Source organism: Mixophyes fleayi, chromosome 11 (genome assembly GCF_038048845.1).
Source record: "Mixophyes fleayi isolate aMixFle1 chromosome 11, aMixFle1.hap1, whole genome shotgun sequence".
Lineage (NCBI taxonomy): Eukaryota > Metazoa > Chordata > Amphibia > Anura > Limnodynastidae > Mixophyes > Mixophyes fleayi.
This window is the reverse complement of record NC_134412.1, coordinates 75,070,513-75,093,059: the sequence shown is the minus strand read 5'-3', so window position 1 is coordinate 75,093,059 and position 22,547 is coordinate 75,070,513. Positions and strand designations below refer to the sequence as shown.

Genomic DNA, 22,547 nt, shown 5'->3' with positions numbered 1-22,547 from the left:
TGCTCTGTCCTGCTGAGTTCCGTAGTGCTGCTGGGTCCTGTGCCGTGTCCTGTTCAGTCCAGTGGTGCTGTGTCCTGTGCTCTGTGCTTCTAAGGGCATAGTTATTTCCCCATTATTCCCAAGTTTGTAAAAAATAAAAAAAAAGTAAAAAAAAATAAAAAAATTAAAAAAAAAAAAAAATATATAATAATTATAACCAAATTTGCAAAACCAATCCAGCATTATAAGTCCATTGGTACTGCAATATTACCAAGTTCACACATTCAGCAGTAAAAGTCCAGTGGTACTGCAATATTACAAAGTTTACACATTCTGCAGTATCAGTCCAGTGGTGCTGTGTCCTGTGCTCTGTCCTGCTGAGTTCCGTAGTGCTGCTGGGTCCTGTGCCGTGTCCTGTTCAGTCCAGTGGTGCTGTGTCCTGTGCTCTGTGCTTCTAAGGGCATAGTTATTTCCCCATTATTCCCAAGTTTGTAAAAAATAAAAAAAAAGTAAAAAAAAATAAAAAATTAAAAAAAAAAAAAATATATATAATAATTATAACCAAATTTGCAAAACCAATCCAGCATTATAAGTCCATTGGTACTGCAATATTACCAAGTTCACACATTCAGCAGTAAAAGTCCAGTGGTACTGCAATATTACAAAGTTTACACATTCTGCAGTATCAGTCCAGTGGTGCTGTGTCCTGTGCTCTGTCCTGCTGAGTTCCGTAGTGCTGCTGGGTCCTGTGCCGTGTCCTGTTCAGTCCAGTGGTGCTGTGTCCTGTGCTCTGTGCTTCTAAGGGCATAGTTATTTCCCCATTATTCCCAAGTTTGTAAAAAATAAAAAAAAAGTAAAAAAAAATAAAAAATTTAAAAAAAAAAAAATATATATAATAATTATAACCAAATTTGCAAAACCAATCCAGCATTATAAGTCCATTGGTACTGCAATATTACCAAGTTCACACATTCAGCAGTAAAAGTCCAGTGGTACTGCAATATTACAAAGTTTACACATTCTGCAGTATCAGTCCAGTGGTGCTGTGTCCTGTGCTCTGTCCTGCTGAGTTCCGTAGTGCTGCTGGGTCCTGTGCCGTGTCCTGTTCAGTCCAGTGGTGCTGTGTCCTGTGCTCTGTGCTTCTAAGGGCATAGTTATTTCCCCATTATTCCCAAGTTTGTAAAAAATAAAAAAAAAGTAAAAAAAAATAAAAAATTTAAAAAAAAAAAAATATATATAATAATTATAACCAAATTTGCAAAACCAATCCAGCATTATAAGTCCATTGGTACTGCAATATTACCAAGTTCACACATTCTGCAGTATCTTGTGCTACATATAATGGAGACCAAAAATTTGGAGGATAAAGTAGGGAAAGATCAAGACCCACTTCCTCCTAATGCTGAAGCTGCTGCCACTAGTCATGACATAGACGATGAAATGCCATCAACGTCGTCTTCCAAGCCCGATGCCCAATCTCGTAGTACCGGGCATGTAAAATCCAAAAAGCCCAAGTTAAGAAAAAGTAGCAAAAAGAGAAACTTAAAATCATCTGAGGAGAAACGTAAAGTTGCCAATATGCCATTTACGACACGGAGTGGCAAGGAACGGCTTAGGCCCTGGCCCGTGTTCATGACTAGTGGTTCAGCTTCACCCACGGATCTTAGCCCTCCTCCTCCTCCCCCCCCCTACAAAAAATTGAAGAGAGTTATGCTGTCAGCAACAAAACAGCAAACAACTCTGCCTTCTAAAGAGAAATTATCACAAATCCCCAAGGCGAGTCCAAGCGTGTTGGTGGTTGTCAAGCCTGACCTTCCCATCACTGTACGGGAAGAGGTGGCTCGGGAGGAGGCTATTGATGATGTAGCTGGCGCTGTGGAGGAACTTGATGATGAGGATGGTGATGTGGTTATTGTAAATGAGGCACCAGGGGGGGAAACAGCTGATGTCCATGGGATGAAAAAGCCCATCGTCATGCCTGGTCAGAAGACCAAAAAATGCACCTCTTCGGTCTGGAGTTATTTTTATCCAAATCCAGACAACCAATGTATGGCAATATGTAGCTTATGTAAAGCTCAAATAAGCAGGGGTAAGGATCTTGCCCACCTAGGAACATCCTCCCTTATACGTCACCTGAATAACCTTCATAGTTCAGTGGTTAGTTCAGGAACTGGGGCTAGGACCCTCATCGGTACAGGGACACCTAAATCCCGTGGTCCAGTTGGATACACACCAGCAACACCCTCCTCGTCAACTTCCTCCACAATCTCCATCAGATTCAGTCCTGCAGCCCAAGTCACCAGCCAGACTGAGTCCTCCTCAATACGGGATTCATCCGAGGAATCCTGCAGCGGTACGCCTACTACTGCCACTGCTGCTGTTGCTGCTGTTAGTCGGTCATCTTCCCAGAGGGGAAGTCGTAAGACCGCTAAGTCTTTCACCAAACAATTGACCGTCCAACAGTCGTTTGCCATGACCACCAAATACGATAGTAGTCACCCTATTGCAAAGCGTATAACTGCGGCTGTAACTGCAATGTTGGTGTTAGACGTGCGCCCGGTGTCCGCCATCAGTGGAGTGGGATTTAGAGGGTTGATGGAGGTATTGTGTCCCCGGTACCAAATCCCCTCGAGATTCCACTTCACTAGGCAGGCGATACCAAAAATGTACAGAGAAGTACGATCAAGTGTCCTCAGTGCTCTTAAAAATGCGGTTGTACCCACTGTCCACTTAACCACGGACATGTGGACAAGTGGTTCTGGGCAAACGAAGGACTATATGACTGTGACAGCCCACTGGGTAGATGCATCCCCTTCCGCAGCAACAGCAACAGCTGCATCAGTAGCAGCATCTACAAAATGGCTGCTCATGCAAAGGCAGGCAACATTGTGCATTACAGGCTTTAATAAGAGGCACAACGCTGCCAACATATTAGAGAAAATGAGGGAAATTATCTCCCAGTGGCTTACCCCACTTAGACTCTCATGGGGATTTGTGGTGTCAGACAATGCCAGTAACATTGTGCGGGCATTAAATATGGGCAATTTCCAGCACGTCCCATGTTTTGCCCACACCATTAATTTGGTGGTGCAGCATTACCTCAAGAGTGACAGGGGTGTGCAGGAGATGCTTGCGGTGGCCCGCAAAATTGCTGGACACTTTCGGCATTCAGCCAGTGCCTACCGCAGACTAGAGGCACATCAGAAAAGCTTGAACCTGCCCTGCCATCACCTCAAACAAGAGGTTGTGACGCGCTGGAACTCCACCCTCTATATGCTGCAGAGGATGGAGGAGCAGCAAAAGGCCATTCAGGCCTACACAGCCACCTACGACATAGGCAAAGGAGTGGGGATGCGCCTGAGTCAAGCGCAGTGGAGACTGATTTCCGTGTTGTGCAAGGTTCTGCAGCCATTTGAACTTGCCACACGAGAAGTCAGTTCCGACACTGCCAGCTTGAGTCAGGTCATTCCCCTGATCAGGCTGTTGCAGAAGCAGCTGGAGAAAGTGAGGGAGGAGCTGGTAAGCCATTGCGATTACAGCAAGCATGTAGCTCTTGTGGATGTAGCCCTTCGTACGCTTTGCCAGGATCCGAGGGTGGTCACTCTTTTAAAGTCAGAGGAATACATTCTGGCCACCGTGCTCGATCCTCGGTTTAAAGCGTATGTTGTGTCTCTGTTTCCGGCGGACACAAATCTACAGCGGTGCAAAGACCTGCTGGTCAGGAGATTGTCCTCTGAAGAGGACCGTGACATGCCAACAGCTCCACCCTCATTTTCTTCCACATCTATGGCTGCGAGGAAAAAGCTCAGTTTTCCCAAAAGAGGCACTGGCGGGGATGCTGATAACATCTGGTCCGGACTGAAGGACCTGCCAACCATTGCAGACATGTCTACTCTCGCTGCATTGGATGCTGTCACAATAGAAAAAATTGTGGATGATTACTTTGCTGACACCATCCAAGTAGACATGTCAGACAGTCCATATTGTTACTGGCAGGAAAAAAAGGCAGTTTGGAAGCCCCTGTACAAACTGGCTCTATTTTACCTGAGTTGTCCCCCCTCCAGTGTGTACTCGGAAAGAGTTTTTAGTGCAGCGGGGAACCTGGTCAGTGAGCGGCGAAGGAGGTTGCTTCCTCACAACGTTGAAAAAATGATGTTTATAAAAATGAATAATCAATTCCTCAATGAAGTACAGCACTGCCCTCCAGATACTACAGAGGGACCTGTGGTTGTGGAGTCCAGCGGGGACGAATTGATAATGTGTGATGAGGAGGAAGTAGACACTGTAGGGGGAGAGGAATCAGAGGTTGAGGATGAGGACGACATCTTGCCTCAGTAGAGCCTGTTTAGTCTGTACAGGGAGAGATGAATAGCTTTTTTGGTGTGGGGGCCCAAACAAACCAATCATTTCAGTCAAAGTTGTTTGGTAGGCCCTGTCGCTGAAATGATTGGTTTGTTAAAGTGTGCATGTCCTATTTCAACAGCAGACCTCTCAACTGCAGCTCATCCCTCCTCTGCGGGGATAATGTCTCCTGTGCTCTGACACGTCACTCTGTGTACTCTCAGCCTCAGGATCTGACACTACAGCTACCATGCCTCTTGTAGCAGCCCTCACTCCAGGGCCTCTTCCATGTGCAGTGTCCCCCTCTCTCTTGGGTTCACTATAGTGGCATGGAGTTCTCCCCCTCATCCAGGGCACACATTCCTTGCCCTGGCTCAGTCACCACGCTCAGACTTCCAGGCAATGCTGGGGGAGCCTGGGAGCTTCCACCCCAGGTCCCCAGCTACAACTCTCCTCTCCTGTGTCTTCTCTCTCTTTCTGACACTTGAAAGATCGTGCCTTTAAATGAAAAAGTCAGTCTTGATTGCACGACTATGTGCAAGTGCAACAGGGACATTTTTTTGGGTTTACAAAGTCAAACAGTAACACTACGACCCTGTCTGTCTGGGGTCTGTCAATGACGAATTGTCTGGAGCATGTTTTGAGGAGGTATTGTGGCCCCGGTATCAAATTGGGTACCGGGGCCACCCCACTACGCAGTCCAGATACTTGTTTGGTGGAATTCTGACACGTGGAGGGTGTATTTATTTTATTGTGGCCCCGGTATCAAGTTGGGTACCGGGGCCACCCCACTACGCAGTCCAGATACTTGTTTGGTGGAATTCTGACACGTGGAGGGTGTATTTATTTTATTGTGGCCCCGGTATCAAGTTGGGTACCGGGGCCACCCCACTACGCAGTCCAGATACTTGTTTGGTGGAATTCTGACACGTGGAGGGTGTATTTATTTTATTGTGGCCCCGGTATCAAGTTGGGTACCGGGGCCACCCCACTACGCAGTCCAGATACTTGTTTGGTGGAATTCTGACACGTGGAGGGTGTATTTATTTTATTGTGGCCCCGGTATCAAGTTGGGTACCGGGGCCACCCCACTACGCAGTCCAGATACTTGTTTGGTGGAATTCTGACACGTGGAGGGTGTATTTATTTTATTGTGGCCCCGGTATCAAGTTGGGTACCGGGGCCACCCCACTACGCAGTCCAGATACTTGTTTGGTGGAATTCTGACACGTGGAGGGTGTATTTATTTTATTGTGGCCCCGGTACCAAATTGTGTACCGGGGCCACCACACTACGCAGTCAAGATAGATAGATGCGTAGCATAGATAAAGTACATTCAGTGGTGTGGGGCAAATTGAAAAATATTCAAAATGCACTGACATTATCAAAAACAAGAGGTTGTCACATGCTAAAACTCCAACATGTATATGATGGAGAGGATGGAGGAGCAGTCGTATGTGTAGTGTAATGCAGACCTGTTGAAGGTTTTTTATATATTTTATTGTGGTGCCCAGTGCCCACTCCTCTACGCAGTCCAGGTACATTTATTGGTGCGAATCAAACAAGTTGATGGTTTTCTTATTATATATATTGTGGTGACCCACTCCTCTACGCAGTCCAGGTACATTTATTGGTGCGATTCATAAAAGTTCAGGGTTTTTAATATATTGTGGTGACCCACTCCTCTACGCAGTCCAGGTACATTTATTGGTGCGAATCAAACAAGTTGATGGTTTTCTTATTATATATATTGTGGTGACCCACTCCTCTACGCAGTCCAGGTACATTTATTGGTGCGATTCATAAAAGTTCAGGGTTTTTAAGATATTGTGGTGACCCACTCCTCTACGCAGTCCAGGTACATTTATTGGTGCGAATCAAACAAGTTGATGGTTTTCTTATTATATATATTGTGGTGACCCACTCCTCTACGCAGTCCAGGTACATTTATTGGTGCGATTCATAAAAGTTCAGGGTTTTTAATATATTGTGGTGACCCACTCCTCTACGCAGTCCAGGTACATTTATTGGTGCGAATCAAACCAGTTGATGGTTTTCTTATTATATATATTGTGGTGACCCACTCCTCTACGCAGTCCAGGTACATTTATTGGTGCGATTCATAAAAGTTCAGGGTTTTTAATATATTGTGGTGACCCACTCCTCTACGCAGTCCAGGTACATTTATTGGTGCGAATCAAACAAGTTGATGGTTTTCTTATTATATATATTGTGGTGACCCACTCCTCTACGCAGTCCAGGTACATTTATTGGTGCGATTCATAAAAGTTCAGGGTTTTTAAGATATTGTGGTGACCCACTCCTCTACGCAGTCCAGGTACATTTATTGGTGCGAATCAAACAAGTTGATGGTTTTCTTATTATATATATTGTGGTGACCCACTCCTCTACGCAGTCCAGGTACATTTATTGGTGCGATTCATAAAAGTTCAGGGTTTTTAAGATATTGTGGTGACCCACTCCTCTACGCAGTCCAGGTACATTTATTGGTGCGAATCAAACAAGTTGATGGTTTTCTTATTATATATATTGTGGTGACCCACTCCTCTACGCAGTCCAGGTACATTTATTGGTGCGATTCATAAAAGTTCAGGGTTTTTAATATATTGTGGTGACCCACTCCTCTACGCAGTCCAGGTACATTTATTGGTGCGAATCAAACCAGTTGATGGTTTTCTTATTATATATATTGTGGTGACCCACTCCTCTACGCAGTCCAGGTACATTTATTGGTGCGATTCATAAAAGTTCAGGGTTTTTAATATATTGTGGTGACCCACTCCTCTACGCAGTCCAGGTACATTTATTGGTGCGAATCAAACAAGTTGATGGTTTTCTTATTATATATATTGTGGTGACCCACTCCTCTACGCAGTCCAGGTACATTTATTGGTGCGATTCATAAAAGTTCAGGGTTTTTAAGATATTGTGGTGACCCACTCCTCTACGCAGTCCAGGTACATTTATTGGTGCGAATCAAACAAGTTGATGGTTTTCTTATTATATATATTGTGGTGACCCACTCCTCTACGCAGTCCAGGTACATTTATTGGTGCGATTCATAAAAGTTCAGGGTTTTTAATATATTGTGGTGACCCACTCCTCTACGCAGTCCAGGTACATTTATTGGTGCGAATCAAACCAGTTGATGGTTTTCTTATTATATATATTGTGGTGACCCACTCCTCTACGCAGTCCAGGTACATTTATTGGTGCGATTCATAAAAGTTCAGGGTTTTTAATATATTGTGGTGACCCACTCCTCTACGCAGTCCAGGTACAATTATTGGTGCGAATCATAAAAGTTCAGGGTTTTTAATATATATTGTGGTGACCCACTCCTCTACGCAGTCCAGAAAGATACCTTGTTGCAACGTTTTGGACTAATAACTATATTGTGAGGTGTTCAGAATACACTGTAAATTAGTGGAAATGCTTGTTATTGAATGTTATTGAGGTTAATAATAGCCTAGGAGTGAAAATAAGCCCAAAAACTTGATTTTTAAACTTTTTATGTTTTTTTCAAAAAAAATCCGAATCCAATACCTTAAATCCGAACCGAGACCTTTCGTCAAGTGTTTTGCGAGACAAATCCGAACCTCAAAAATAACGAAAATCCGGATCCAAAACACAAAACACGAGACCTCAAAAGTCGCCGGTGCACATCCCTAGTTTATTTTGTAGTTTATAAACAAGATATGCAAAAATATTAATATAATGAAGGTGCCCTGCTTAATGGATCTCCCCAGCCAATTAACTTGGCAGAAATGGGATGGAGGACAGTGTTTGATGCACCCGATAGTTGCAAGCTCTCATAATTTGTCATGTAAGATAAGATCTCATGAGAAAAATTATGAGCTCATATCAGGCCCGCTGTGATTAATTTTGCTTATTTGGGCTGTTCTTGTATACCGGCACACTAGTCTATATAAGTGATAATATTTATATTCTTTTTTTTGCTCCTAATATAACAATTATTTTTTTTAAATAAAATTAACCAATCACGTCAGCGCTCCCATACTTTTTATTATTTTTCATATTTTGAGGCAATATCTGCAAATTGCCTATTAGGAGCTGCAGACTAACTCGGTATATTATAATATTTACGTTTTCCTTAAAAATTTACCTAAATTTGGACTCATTTTTAAACGTCCTTATGATTTTTCACTGCTTTTCCCAGACCACTCAATTTATCAAACAAACGTTCACATCATTAACAATGTTGTTAAATATTTCTACATTTAATAATCTTTTTTTTGTTTTCAAAATATTAATTCTCACTCTAAAATATTAATTAAATATACATTAAGTCTCATTAACTTTAAGTTAAGCAAGCCAAGCATAAACTTGTAATTATCTTCATGCAATGACCATCTCCCTAGCTAAATCTGTATTTATATTAAGGAAGGGTTATCAAACATAGCAAAAAGTAAGGTTATTTTCAAAATAATATCACTGATCTCAATAGTATACTCAATGAGACCAGGCACTTAGAATTACATATAGCAAATAAAACAGGTGTAAATCTGCACCCATTAAACCAATAGCATGACTCAAAAGTACAAATAGCCTGTAACCCATGGCATCCAAACAACTATCAGCAAAGATTAGTACGTTACACATTAGACTAATTAATGCTAATGCCTTTTTCAATGCTATGGGTTATATTACATTTGCAAAATTTGCACCATGTTATTAAATATACCCTTGAGAATATAAACAGATAGGACAAGAGAAGTGACACTGTGCAATGGTCTGTGGTGTGTGTACAGTCTCCTGGGCCTTGATTCAGGGCTCCCCAGACATGTAGAAGTGTGTAGTAGATACTGGAGACTTACTAGTCTTGCAGGAATACTTTGCAGTGTTATCATCTCACAGTAGAACTGATTTAGAAATTCTCCCTTAATTGCTACTAGGGCAGTTTTCATGGTTGCAAAGAAAGGATCACAGCCCCTGGAGTTCCTGGGCCTCAGCTGCTAGTGCTGTTGGTCCTATGGCTTGTCACTGGCAATGGTCCTTACATATAGAATAAGACTGTGCATATACTGAACACCAGACTTAGCACATCGAACAAAAGAAGTGGTACTGAGCAGTCGCCCATACATACAGAATAGGAGCCATCCTGGATTACATCAACCATACAGAACACGAAAGTGTTACTGTGCAGATGTCCAGGCATATAACATAAATGCAGACACTCTGGATTACATCCCGTATAGAGGAACACGTGTTCACTTTGATTTGTGTCAATATCAACTACTGAAGCGCGCATTCTATGGGAGCGCTCAGTAAATACAGAGTACACTATGCAGCAAGGGAAACTGTGTCAGGGGGTTAATCAACACTCTATTAAAGCGAAGACAAAGTTAAGGTTTCCTTTATCCTTTTAATTAGTGTTGTTTTTCAATTTTTGTGTGTGTGAGCCCTAACTACTTTAGACTTATCTTTTCACTTTTTTGTCTTTTAGTTTATTGTACCGTTACCCCGTCTACTTTTTATTCCTGGTCATTATCTGGCACAGAGTTACCAGATAAGATTTCCACAAATACACTATCACCAGTTCAAAACAGCCAAAATTAATCCAAAAGCAGACTGAAAGCTAGCCCAAACACAGTGTGGTGAAGGTTTGATCCCTGGACCAGAAGTGTTGTCACAGATGTGGCTAGGCAACGCGTTTCGTTCTATGCACGTTCTCTGGTCTAACACCTGTAGACAGTCTATAGACCAGTTGTTAGACCAATGAACGTGCATAGGGCGAAACGCGTTGCCGAGCCACCTGTGACAACACTTCCGGTTCAGGGAGACACAATGAGTAGGAGACAGAAGAGCTCATACTGTTATCACACATGGGACAGGGGGTTGGATTATTCTGTGCCCAATGCTTTAATACGGCCTACTCTGGGTAGACTAGTCTGTGAGTAGATTTACTGCTTTTAATTTTTTAGCTGTTTTGCATTAAATACTTGATCTATGGAAGTCCTCTATTATTTTTCAATATTCTTCTTAAATTATCGTTGCAACTTTGTAAAACTATGTGAGTAGGAGACCTCGAAGGAGGTAACCAGAACACTAAAACTTGAGAAACACTAAGTTCTATTATATATTTTTGTCATTTTGTTCACTTGTACCGCAATCCTGTTTTATGCTACATCAAAGGGTAACTGCATTTATTGTTTTGTGTTAGCATTTTTTTCTGTTTGAAAATGTTGACGTTCTTTACACATAACAATAAGAGCTATGTACTATTTAGTTTTTTTGTCTTGGGTATCCATATTACAATGCAGAGATGTTGGGTGTGCTTCCACTTGAGCCCTCACATGATATAACAAAAGCATTTGGATTGCTGCTTGTTGTTGTATCCTGATTTGATGAGAGATGTCATTGGGTGATGTCAGCATGCCCCAAACAATGGGACAATGAAGGATAACACCCACAAGCTTCCAAGAACAGACTGTTGGTTAATACTACTATAATATTAGAACGGTTATTGCCCCGGTAATGAATACAAGGAAGTCAGCAATGGAAGCTAAAGGAATAAATAAGTGGAATGGAGACTTCGAATAAGATATCTCCAATATCTGCTGGGATCACAGCCTTATCGTTCGCAAATCTAGTCCTCAAAAGTGTCTATGGGGAATGTGATTATGTACTATTTATCTGAAGATAGCATTAGCGGTTGTTGTCTATGGGGAGAGCATTGCAGGAGAAGCATCTTCAGATCCCTTTGTGGCAGGCTTCGCGCTCTCCCCATTGCAAATTCTGCCTGACCACAGTAAGTAAAGTTATCGCAATTGCGATCATTTTCCTATAAACTATTTGCTGGTACAGTCTCCTGGTGGAGCTGCTGCCCCGGCTGAACCATGTTAATAAATAGACAATTTAAATCATTTCTTATGAATGCGATAAGAAATTATAACTAACGTGAGAAAAATACGATGGGTCATAAATAGACGTCTATTTGTTTTATAATAATAGTCCTTTATTTTATCGTGATGAATGTACTTCAAAAAAATTCTCGAGTCTGCTACTGTTCTCACCATGAAAGCACATTGCCTCTTCTTTAGGGCAAAAAGGCAACTTTACTCAATACTTTGGCTGCTGAAGGGCAAAAAGAGATATCCTTATCATCATTTATTTATATAGCGCCACCAATTCCGCAGCGCTGTACAGAGAACTCACTCACATCAGTCCCTGCCCCATTGGAACTTACAGTATAAATTCAATAACATACACAGAGAGAGAGAGAGACAGACATACTAGGGTCAATTTTGATAGCAGCTAATTAACCTACTAGTATGTTTTTGGTGTGTGGGAGGAAACCGGAGCACCCGGAGGAAACCCACGCAAAGACGGGGAGAACATACAAACTCCACACAGATAAGGCCATGGTGGGGAATTAAACTCATGACCCCAGTGCTGTGAGGCAGAAGTGCTAACCACTGAGCTAACCACTGAGCCACTGTGCTGCCCCCAAAACACCTGCCTTTCTGTTGGTGGGATTATTTGGAGACAATAGTTACGAATTTCTGAACAACAATTCATAAATATTTTCTTAATGGTTCAGAAAAATTATCTGTTATAAGTTTTGAAACTTTTCTTACCACAAAACACTGATGATAGTAGAAACTGTAAATTCTACAGGTTGAAAGTTTCTTTAACTGGATCTCCAGTTTTCTTAAGTAATGAACTGTATTCACAGGCCTATAAAAGAGGCAGCCAAAATATAAAGCTGGGTCACGCGATCCAATAATTATATATTCGATATCTACATTATAGAGTTGTATGAACTTTATAAGGAGCTTAACACATGACTGGCTCCACGTACAACCGCGCAGACAAATCTACACGGAAATGGCCTCAGGTTAGCGCAGGTCACCAAGACCATTTCTTAGATTCCATTGCAAGAGCTAAATGTACTTGAATTTTTTCCATGAACCAACATGAAGAAAGATAGACGTTTTAATACTTGTGTCTTAGCCAAACTCTTCTTAATCCATCTCATGCTTAACAGATATCAACACTTGTGCTCAGAGATTTGTCTTGTATAAATACCCTCAAGAAATAAATAAACTGCAGGATACTAAGGCTCTCTTTTCCTCTGCCTGTAATGTCCCCAGCTGCTGTTTGAATGAGTCTTAAATAGAAGCCTGTGTTTCATTCTAGAGATAACTCAGCCTCGGGTTGTAAATGCAATATAGGAAGAGGCTCAGCATCTATTGTGGATTGCTTTTCAATTACTATGACATTAATCTGTGTGTTTATGAACGTAACATATTAAACAAAGGGAGAAATAACACAACAATGTTCCGACTCTCGGATTCCTGTATTATGAATTTGGCATTAATTTCAACGGTAAGCATACCTGTGGTTTTGTTTCTATTCTTTGTTGCAGATCCTAATTAATCCTCATCAGGCAGGGTGGCGATGAGACCCAGATATCCGTTTTCATGAATCAAGCTGATCAGAGATGGAGGGTGGGGGGGGGGGGATGTGCAGATTTGGGAGCCTGCCAAGTGGTTTGCCTGCGTCCCTATAGGCCAATTCGGATAACAGATACGATTCTCATAGACAGGTGGTCATCTCAGCATAGTATCAATGTTAAATGCATAGCCATACATTGTGTAAGCTGTGGCCTTAAACTAAGCTCGGTGGCTTTTAATATAAAGTTACTACATCTTGGCCGTCAGCCAGACTTTCGTCTAGATACCCACACATTAAACTAAGACTGCACTTCAGACAGCAAAGGGAGAGCGAGAGAGGGAAAATATAACCTATTGTGAAAGGACTAGAGTGAATAGCCTCACTTCAATATAATAATTGATAAATGACTGATAAAATATACCCTGTCAAATATCACAGGACACAAGGAAATGCACTTGTCACCAGGAACTCACATTTTATGGTTCAATAGCATACAGGAAAATTACCTATATATTGTGCTTGCTGTTTGTTCTAGAAATGTTTGATTATTTTTTTTTTTAGCTATTTCGCTTTTTTATACCTGTTTCCGCACTTTCTTGTTGAGATTGCGGACCTGATGTAGAATTGAACTCAATGCACGTTAAAAAAGCATAAATAAAAACGTCTAAATCTACATCATCATTTATTTATATAGTGCCACTGATACCGCAGCGCTGTACAGAGAACTCATTCACATCAGTCCCTGCCCCATTGGGGCTTACAGTCTAAATTTCTTAAGATACACACACAGACAGAGAGAGACTAGGGTCAATTTTGATAGCAACCAATTAACTTACTAGTATGTTTTTGGAGTGTGGGAGGAAACCGGAGCACCCGGAGGAAACCCACACAAACACGAGGAGAACATACAAACGCCACACAGATAAGGCCATGGTCGTGAATTGAACTCATGACCCCAGCGCTGTGAGGCAGAAGTGCTAACCACTGAGCCACCGTGCTAAGTGGTTAGCACCTATTTTGCATAGAATTCCGGGAAAAGATTCGTCCAGGTCTGCATCGAATGCCTATGCCCCAGGTTCATGTCATCCTCATCAGTGCGTATTCTGAACCTGCCCTCCAGCACCCGCAAGAGATACGTCTCCTGACAGATGTACGCGTCCAGGGCAGACTTAGTCGCAAGTACGGGTTAACATGCCCTTACAGTACTTGGCCTACGCTTGTGTCGGGACCGCAAGTCCTAGTGGGTTCTTTGAAATCACCGAGGCAGATTATTGAGACCAGTTTATTCCAAAGATGGCAACACAGACAAGTGGATGTGCAATCATCAGACAGATGTGATTCTTTGCAGGTACAGCGTACACATGGGACAGTTCTTATCACCAATCCACGAACACCCTTCAGTACTTCGAAACCCGGGTTAGAAACATAGAACCATATCCCACGGTGGTGGAGCTAGTAGTGGTGGGTGGATTAAGGTCAGTAGCCAGATTGTGACAGGTAGGAAAATGATAAGACAAACCTGAGTGTCCTCCCCCATGGTGGTTGGGGACCGTTGGCTCCTTGTGGAGGAGATGTCTAGGAGTCTAATCCAGGGTACTAGTATACAAAGACCTTGTTGGCTAAACATGCGTATACGATAATTGTTTGACTAAGACCTGTTGTTCTCTCTTATTCTTTATTAAACACTCCACCTGGTGACATTTAAGAATAACTTGTCTAACTTATTTAGCAATTAGCATAAATACGCACGGCATACAATAACATCTTAACCAACCCATAGGAACAACGAATGACAATAAACTATAAGGCAGAGAGACAATGATAGTTCAGAGAACACAGAAAGGGGTGAAGGATCGCAAGTGTCTTTATGCTTCAGTCGCACAAGTCCTAAAAATCGCACCGCGTTGTTTCACAGCTTGCACACCCTTTCCCTACCCCTGTCTGCCTCTCCAGTCGTAAGGAGTCAAAATAAGGACTTGCGTTTAGGCATTTTATTGTGTAACACATTTTGTATTTTAAGCAAAAAAAAAAAAAAGACGCCTACGTCCCTTGTCTTACTTCCAGGTGTCCAAGTGTGCAAAGTAAGTATGAGAAAGAGTCAGTAGGATTGTTTTTAGGAATGCAATAAAGATGGCCACTGTAACTGTGCCCTGGGGAAGATAGGTTGTGTATTTGCAATAGTTCCTCTACATAGCCTCATAGTAATTTTGATGACTGTATATGTATATATATATATATATATATATATATATATATATATATATATATATATGATATACATTTATAACAAAGAGGTCCATTTGTCACACCTCTCCTACCACACAGGGGCACCACAGTGGTGTAATTGATCAGTTGTTTCCTGTGATTGGTTTGTGATGTTTGGCTGGAGGATAAAAGATTGCATTGTGCATGTGTGCAGTGCGACCGATGCCAGTTAGTGGCTGGTGTCTAGACAGGAGGGCTGTGTCTATTAAGAGTTAGGTGGACTGGTGTCATCCTTTTATATATATATATATATATATATATATATATATACACAAGTTAACCCGTGCATGATACTCATGCATTCTAGTCAAATCAAGCTACTTAAGGTGTTAAAAAGGTTCTTGTCATGCATTTGGGCCTAGCCCAGGCCTCCTTTAGGGGAAGAGCGTTACTTCCCAAAGCAAGCGCCCTTTTTTAACGTGGTTTTGTCCACATGTCACCACCTCATCATTTTTCTCCATCACCTCATCCTTCATCTTCATCGCCACATCCTTCATCAAGCTACTTAAGGTGTTAAAAACTCCCCACTGTCGCCGCCGGCAACCATCAACCACTCCCAACTGTCACTTCTCCTTCAAGAAATATATATGTCAGTGTATAACTCTGCCCAGCAGGTGGCGCTGCAGCTTGGTTTTTTTTCCCCACACACGCCACTAGGCATTTATATAGTAGATATATGTATATATATATACATACATATATGTAAATATTATATATATATATATATATATATATATATACACACACACATATATATATATATATATATATATATATATGCTTTGAATTCTTTAACCAGCAACCAGTTATGTAGAAGGAACTGAAAATCACACAGAAAACATTGCTGCTGTTTGCTATGATGTCATACACAGACATGATCACTAGGTGCCTCAGTGCAGGGTAACAGTCATACTTTATATGTGATTGAGTATATATTGAGCAACGTATGGGAAAGTCTTGATCTGAACCTCTCTAACCCAAGCATTCCAGGTAATATGATGGTTAAGAAAAACATATTCTGTAACATAACGTTACTACTTTGAAATACAGCTTTTCAATAATATTATATTTCTACAGTGTATTGTTTAGTATATATATCCTCAATGAAATCTGTGAAATAACTTCAGTAGTACGTTAGGTCATGTGACTCACACGTTTATAGAATTGCCTAGAAGGACACTTGTAAATGTGCAATTGCTATTATCTAGCTAGTTTACTAGAAGCCCGCACAAGTTATGTACTAAATGTGACTGTTTATGATTGTTAGATACAACCCCATCCATTTTTTGAGTGGAAAATATCTGCTCACAGCTGAAAAATATCTGATTTCAATTTATCGCATTATATTACATGTGCCATGGAAAAATCTTACCTAGTGCTGCATATCTTATCGTCATTAACCTCACTCATTAACGTCACTCAGACAAGTACTGTAAGTATTATGCAGCCCCAGCATTAGGCATAAAATGACAGTATTTGATTTACAGGAACAGATGCACATAGTTTCTTTATGAATTTGTAACAACACATTTTATATATGTATAAATCATACAGTAAACTAACATCCAGTAGCTGGATTGCTTTTACAGTATGAGAAATGACAGCTACAGTAATTATTATTCTTCGTTATTTATCTTGTACAACGATATTATGCAGTGCTTTACAGAGAATATTTAATCACTTACATCAGTCAATGTCCCACTGGAAATTACAGTCTACCACACAAAAGTACATTTTGGTCAAAAAGCCAATAATCCTACCGGTATGTTTTTAGACCGTGGGAGGAAACCAAAGCATCCGGAGGAAACGATACAAACTTACTGTGTCTAGTACAAGGAAAAACTTATATATATATATATATATATATATATATATATATATATATTTCTTTATTTATATGTGTGTGTCTGTGTGTGTATATGAGATGCAGGCTTAAATGTTTTAATCAAAATATGAACCAATACCCCATAATTTTTATTTTGCTATATATACACAGATATGCAGTGTTAAGGGCTGACAACAACTGTCTTTTTGTTTTATATATATATATATATACTTATATGTGTGTGTCTGTGTGTCTATATGAGATGCAGATATGCAGTGTTAAGGGCTGTCTTTTTGTTACATATATATATATATATATATATATATATATATATATATATATATTTGTATAAATTCAACATTTCTGCTGTTTGACATCCCCTTTCCTGCTCTCTGCAATATTGTCAGACCACTGAACCCTGGTCAGGTCGCCAACATCATACCCCGCCTGTCATACCCACCCATGATATGTAATGAGAGGGTTATCACAGATTAATGAACTTGACAGGAGAGCTCTGGGATGACATAAAGGGACAATGCGGAGAGAGACAAACAATGGCAACTTTACTAAATGGTCAACATTTACAAGCGGAATTTGTAACAACTTCATGTAGTTTAGGTTAACGTCCTTTTCGTATTCATTGAAAGGATGTTCCCTTTTAAAATGTTGCCATTTCCTGAATGGTCTAGTACGGCAGACAAATGTATACATCATGTGTATAGCACTGGCCTGGAGAAAGACATTTTCCATTGTTACTCACATGTTCAGGAGAAGCCAGCACTTGAAATGTATCCATTTGTTGTGTTTTATGCAATACTCTTGTACAGTGATATTACACAATGACAGGCAGCTATTAACCTTAAAGCTCTAAGCAAATCTCCCCTCAACTAAAGCAAAGTGCTTTTCTCCTATTGGCTGTTGGGTAAGTTGGAATATTTAGAACTAATTCTTTTTTCTCATATTCCTTTTTTTCCCTTAAGATTCCTTATCCCCCAGCCTCCCTAAGCAGAGATTCATGCCAGCTCGACTTGTCGAAAAATCAAAATTAAATTTCCTCAATTTTTTCTTTTCCTGAACAGATCGGCTGTCATTATGCTCAACTGAGCTAAGAGCTGGACTGGAAGAAACAATTCACAGTAAGATTCTCAGAGGCCATGGGAAGAAAACAGCCTGCAGATACAAGTCTCTCATAGCACAAATTAAGTTTGTTGTACTGCAAATGCATGCATGGACCAGCTGCAAGGAAGACGCAGCACACAGACACAAATAGACACGTACACTCTGTCTAGCTATGTGCCAGTCTGCATTCTACACATGACGGATATAAATTTAAATTTCCACATTAATACAGATCATTTAACATGTGTTCTGTGTTTTACTATTGCAGAGATATTAGGGTATAACTAGGATTTGTTTAGTCGGCGAGTCCCTATCTAATCAGCTAAATCACAAACATTGAAGAGCAGCATATCTGATATCACAGGACAACATGTAGTAGCCGGGGAAAAAAATAATGAGAGGTATAAAAGAAAGCTTGTGTGAGAGGGTGTGACGGAGAAAGAGAGAGAGGAAAGAAGACGCTGGCAGTCAGCGCAGAGCCAGAGAGCGGCGGAAGCGAAAAGAAGACTGTTGCCAACGAACGCTGCTAGAGTCAGGGAAGGCCCTTTGGTGATTCCTCTTATAGACCATTGCCTGTTCGCTATTTTTTTGTACTTGCATTGTATTGTTCTGTATTCTTGTATAGTATTTTCCCTTCCAGGATCCAGAAGTCAGGCCCCTATTAAAGATAGACTTCTGGTATCCGTATTTCCCTGCCGTCTGCATTCTGTGATTTGTGTCTGTGAACAATGGGGCTTCAGTTAGGGCAGTACGCCACAGCTAGTGCTAGGAGTTTAAAGTTGTGCAGCATATGGTCACATTGATTGGTTGTTAGGACCAGGATGCTGTTTTGTGTTATTGTAGCTAGCACTAGTGTGGGAAGTACACACTAGCCCGGTTGACAGCATTGAGGGTGGGCTGTGTTGTGTCGTCCGTTTTTCTAGACGCCGATCCCGGGAGAGCAGACGACCAACAAGTCTAGGCGACGATTAGCTGGTGAGTATCATGTTTCTGTTTCATCTCTGTCTCTTGGTGGGGGCCTTCACCAGTACATGGGTGAGTAGGATATTCAAGCGCGATACTTCCCTGTCCCGAATATCCATAGTCCCGCACCCAGACCCAGACCACATGGAGGTGTCGATAATAGGGGTAGAGTGCAGGGTCTCTAATTCTGCCCATCACCTGGTACAACCCCTTCCTTCCACTCTGTGTCCATACCCTTCAGCAATTTGTTGTGCTTTCTTCCTAGACAGAAGCAGGGTACGGAGCCATGCTGGGGAATACGGTAGATGAACCAGTCATGATGATAGTAAGAACGTTGTGTGCATCTGTCCGTTCCCCGCAGAAATTACATTCGCATTAGCTTCTTATAAAACATATTAATGTGAAACTAAAATAAAACATTAAAACACATTTAAAAACATGTATGGTATAAAGTGTAATAAATATACACATATTCAATATTATGCCTTTGCTTTGAGCATAAAACTGAAGCTATGCATAGGTGTGTGCATAATAGGCTTAGATCACACCAACTATTGTCTTATGAGACAGGAAGCAGGAAGAGAGAGCCAGGATATAAAGCTCAGGCATTAATTAATGGTAATTATTAGCTTTACAGTTGCAACTCTTGTAAGTACGCTGTAAAGTTAAAAGAACAAATGAAGCAAAGATGACCTCCACCACCTCAGATGGAACGGAGAAGAGAGAGAAGGTACCAGGAGTATGGGAACATTGAGATGGCAGGTTGTTCAGGAAAAGAAGAGGAAGATGTGGGTTCCGTGGGTGTGACAGCTCTATTCCGTGGTTGTGAGAGTTCGGGGATGGGAGAGAAGACAACAGTAACAATGTTTGACTGGTCATCATTAGTGGTGGCTGCTCAGGACAATACAATAGATCAGAGTGGACACAAACTAAGGTATATAATCCAGTGGTTGGATTGTGGTGGGCTGGCAGAATTGTCAAAAACCTAGTGCCCTTTTATTCCTTACGATTATAATTAGCAACATTTATTTATATAATGCCAGCAAACTCCACAGCACTTTACATCAACTGTACATGGAGTGAGTTGAGGATCCTGATGGAAGTTATATACTGTGTTATTGAGGAAACTGTTGTAATTGGATTGTGTGTTACTTTAATGCTATCATATTTATTCTCTGTTTCTCTCCATCAATAAATCTTAATTGGAGCATTGTGTTGAATGACGGTTTCCTTCAAGTATAACAACTCCATAGCCTGTGTTGGAGACACAGCATCTTAAGATACTTTGGATCCTTACACCTTCTAATAGAAGCTCAGGGCTTTACACTGCACATCTCAGGAGAAAATAGAGAGGGACATGGTTGCCAACTGTAACATCAATCAACAGCTCATATGTATTTATTCAAAGTGGGTATTTAGCAAGTCTTTCCTTGTAAAGCTAGTGTGGCTGGCTGTGTACAGATTTCACAAGGCAGGCAGCAGATGTATATTACTTTAGCTGCTGGGAGAATGTCATGTTTCATATTATGTAGCTGCAATACATTGAACAAGTTTCACATAAATCAGTGGCGGAACTTCCGCTACTGCAAAGGACGAGTCCGCTCTGGAGCCATGAAGGTGAGAGGGGGCTCAGCAATGCTCGTCCAGCCGGCCAAGGCCTCTATCCAGCATTTCAGAGTGGGGGTTTCTTCTGAGCAAGTGTGTGATCAGTGATACAGTACTCCCCCCTGATATAAACCCCTATTATTATTATTATTATTATTATTATTATCTTTAATTTATAAGGCGCCACAAAGGGTCCGCAGCACCGTACATGACATATACAGAAAACAGTGAGCCATGACACAACATGGTACAGAAAGAACACAAAATGAATAAAAATATATACACACAGACACAGGTAACATGGTAATGCAAATCAAATTATTTCTGGGACAATAAATGAAAGTGATGGTAGAAATCAGTGAGAAGTAGGCCGATGCTTAAGAAAACAGGGCTAGGGAAGCAGGCCAAGAGGTACAGAGGGTGATGGAATAGTAGAAGGAACACACAATAAAAGAGGGCTCCGCTCCTGAGAGCTTACATCCTAAAGGAACGGGGAGACACAAATAGGGTGGTACTAACTGGGGGAGAGAGCCAGGACAAGGGAGTTAGGAGGAGGACTGATATGATAAACTTGAATAAAGAAGTGAGTCTTAAGGGCACGCTTGAAGCCTTTGAGAGTATGAACCCTTGTGACCAAGTTCTAAGCTTAGGTGGGGAGGAACTTGCCAAACCTTGACGATTGACCTGTGTGTCCATAATCAAACTGATAAAAAGCTCCACTCGCCTGATATAACAATAGGAAAGTAGGATAAATATAAAGGAAAGTCCATCATGTTTCTGACATCTAGGTCCCAACTGTGACAACTAATTGCAATATAGACTATAGTAAGAAAACAACGCGGCTCTATAAGTGTGCATGGTGTTAGATTGATAGGTAGAATCATAATGTAAAAATGCAGACTGTCCTCAAAATAATGTGCACTTTCTCACACTCAATAAAGAATCCATTAGTATGACAAATGTACACACGACACACATGATCTTGAACATCTAGGCTGCATTTTACCATAATGTTGGCATCAACAGTAAAACAAACAGGAAAAAGTAGTTTTCCCACAAATTTATAAATACAACTACGGGACTGTGTGAAGCGAGTTTGATTAGGTGAGAGGAGAAGAAATGGATTTAACAGCAGCAGTGGATCATATATTCTCGCTGTGAAACTAAGGAGTTGGTTACAAAACACCTTTAAACCATATGTAGTTGCCATAGGGATCAGCGCTCCCTATAGAAGCTATTCCTATTAGTTCACATCGGAACACTTTATAAATTCAGTTCATATAAAATACTGCAGACAGCCAAAGGAAATTGGAAATAAGAGTTTTCCATGCACAAATACCTATATTAAATAATAATAAATATATAGATTGTGTTAATGTTTTGTTTTGTTTTTTTGATGGGGTAACCTTCCCTGTAAAACTCAATGGAGGGATTTTATAGTTTGCTTTTCATATTCATTCACTTTTACGTCACTGATAATATTATATAGACAACACTGTAATCTTAAACACACACATGCACTAGGGCAGCACAGTGGCGTAGTGGTTAGCACTTCTGCCTCACAGCACTGGGGTCATGAGTTCAATTCCCGACCATGGCCTTATCTGTGTGGAGTTTATATGTTCTCCCCGAGTTTGGGTGGGTTTCCTCCGGGTGCTCCGGTTTCCTCCCATACTCCAAAAACATACTGGTAGGTTAATTGGCCGCTAACAAATTGACCCTAGTCTGTGTGTGTGTGTTAGAAAATTTAGACTGTAAGCCCCAAAGGGGCAGGGACTGATGTGAGTGAGTTCTCTGTACAGCGCTGCGGAATTAGTGGCGCTATATAAATAAATGATGATGATGATGATGCATGGCAATAGCCTTTTTAATATTGCTCCATTTGTTTTAAATTGCCAAGGAAACAGCATGAACACAGTGAAATTTAGAACTATTTTAGCCTTGTATATCCCTTGTATTGGCGCGGTGAGTCGCACCATTTTGGCGCTGCCATCGCGACATGCCATGG

At 41.1% G+C, this 22,547-nt stretch overlaps 1 long non-coding RNA gene across 1 annotated transcript in view; it reads right to left on the bottom strand.

The window, feature by feature from the left end:
• LOC142107390 (uncharacterized) overlaps positions 1–12,808 on the bottom strand; it is a 97,597-nt gene extending 84,789 nt beyond the window's left edge. The window contains exon 1 of the long non-coding RNA XR_012679957.1: positions 12,704–12,808. This is a non-coding gene — a long non-coding RNA (uncharacterized LOC142107390). The remainder of the gene's footprint in view (positions 1–12,703) is intronic.
• Between the last annotated feature and the right edge of the window lie 9,739 nt (positions 12,809–22,547).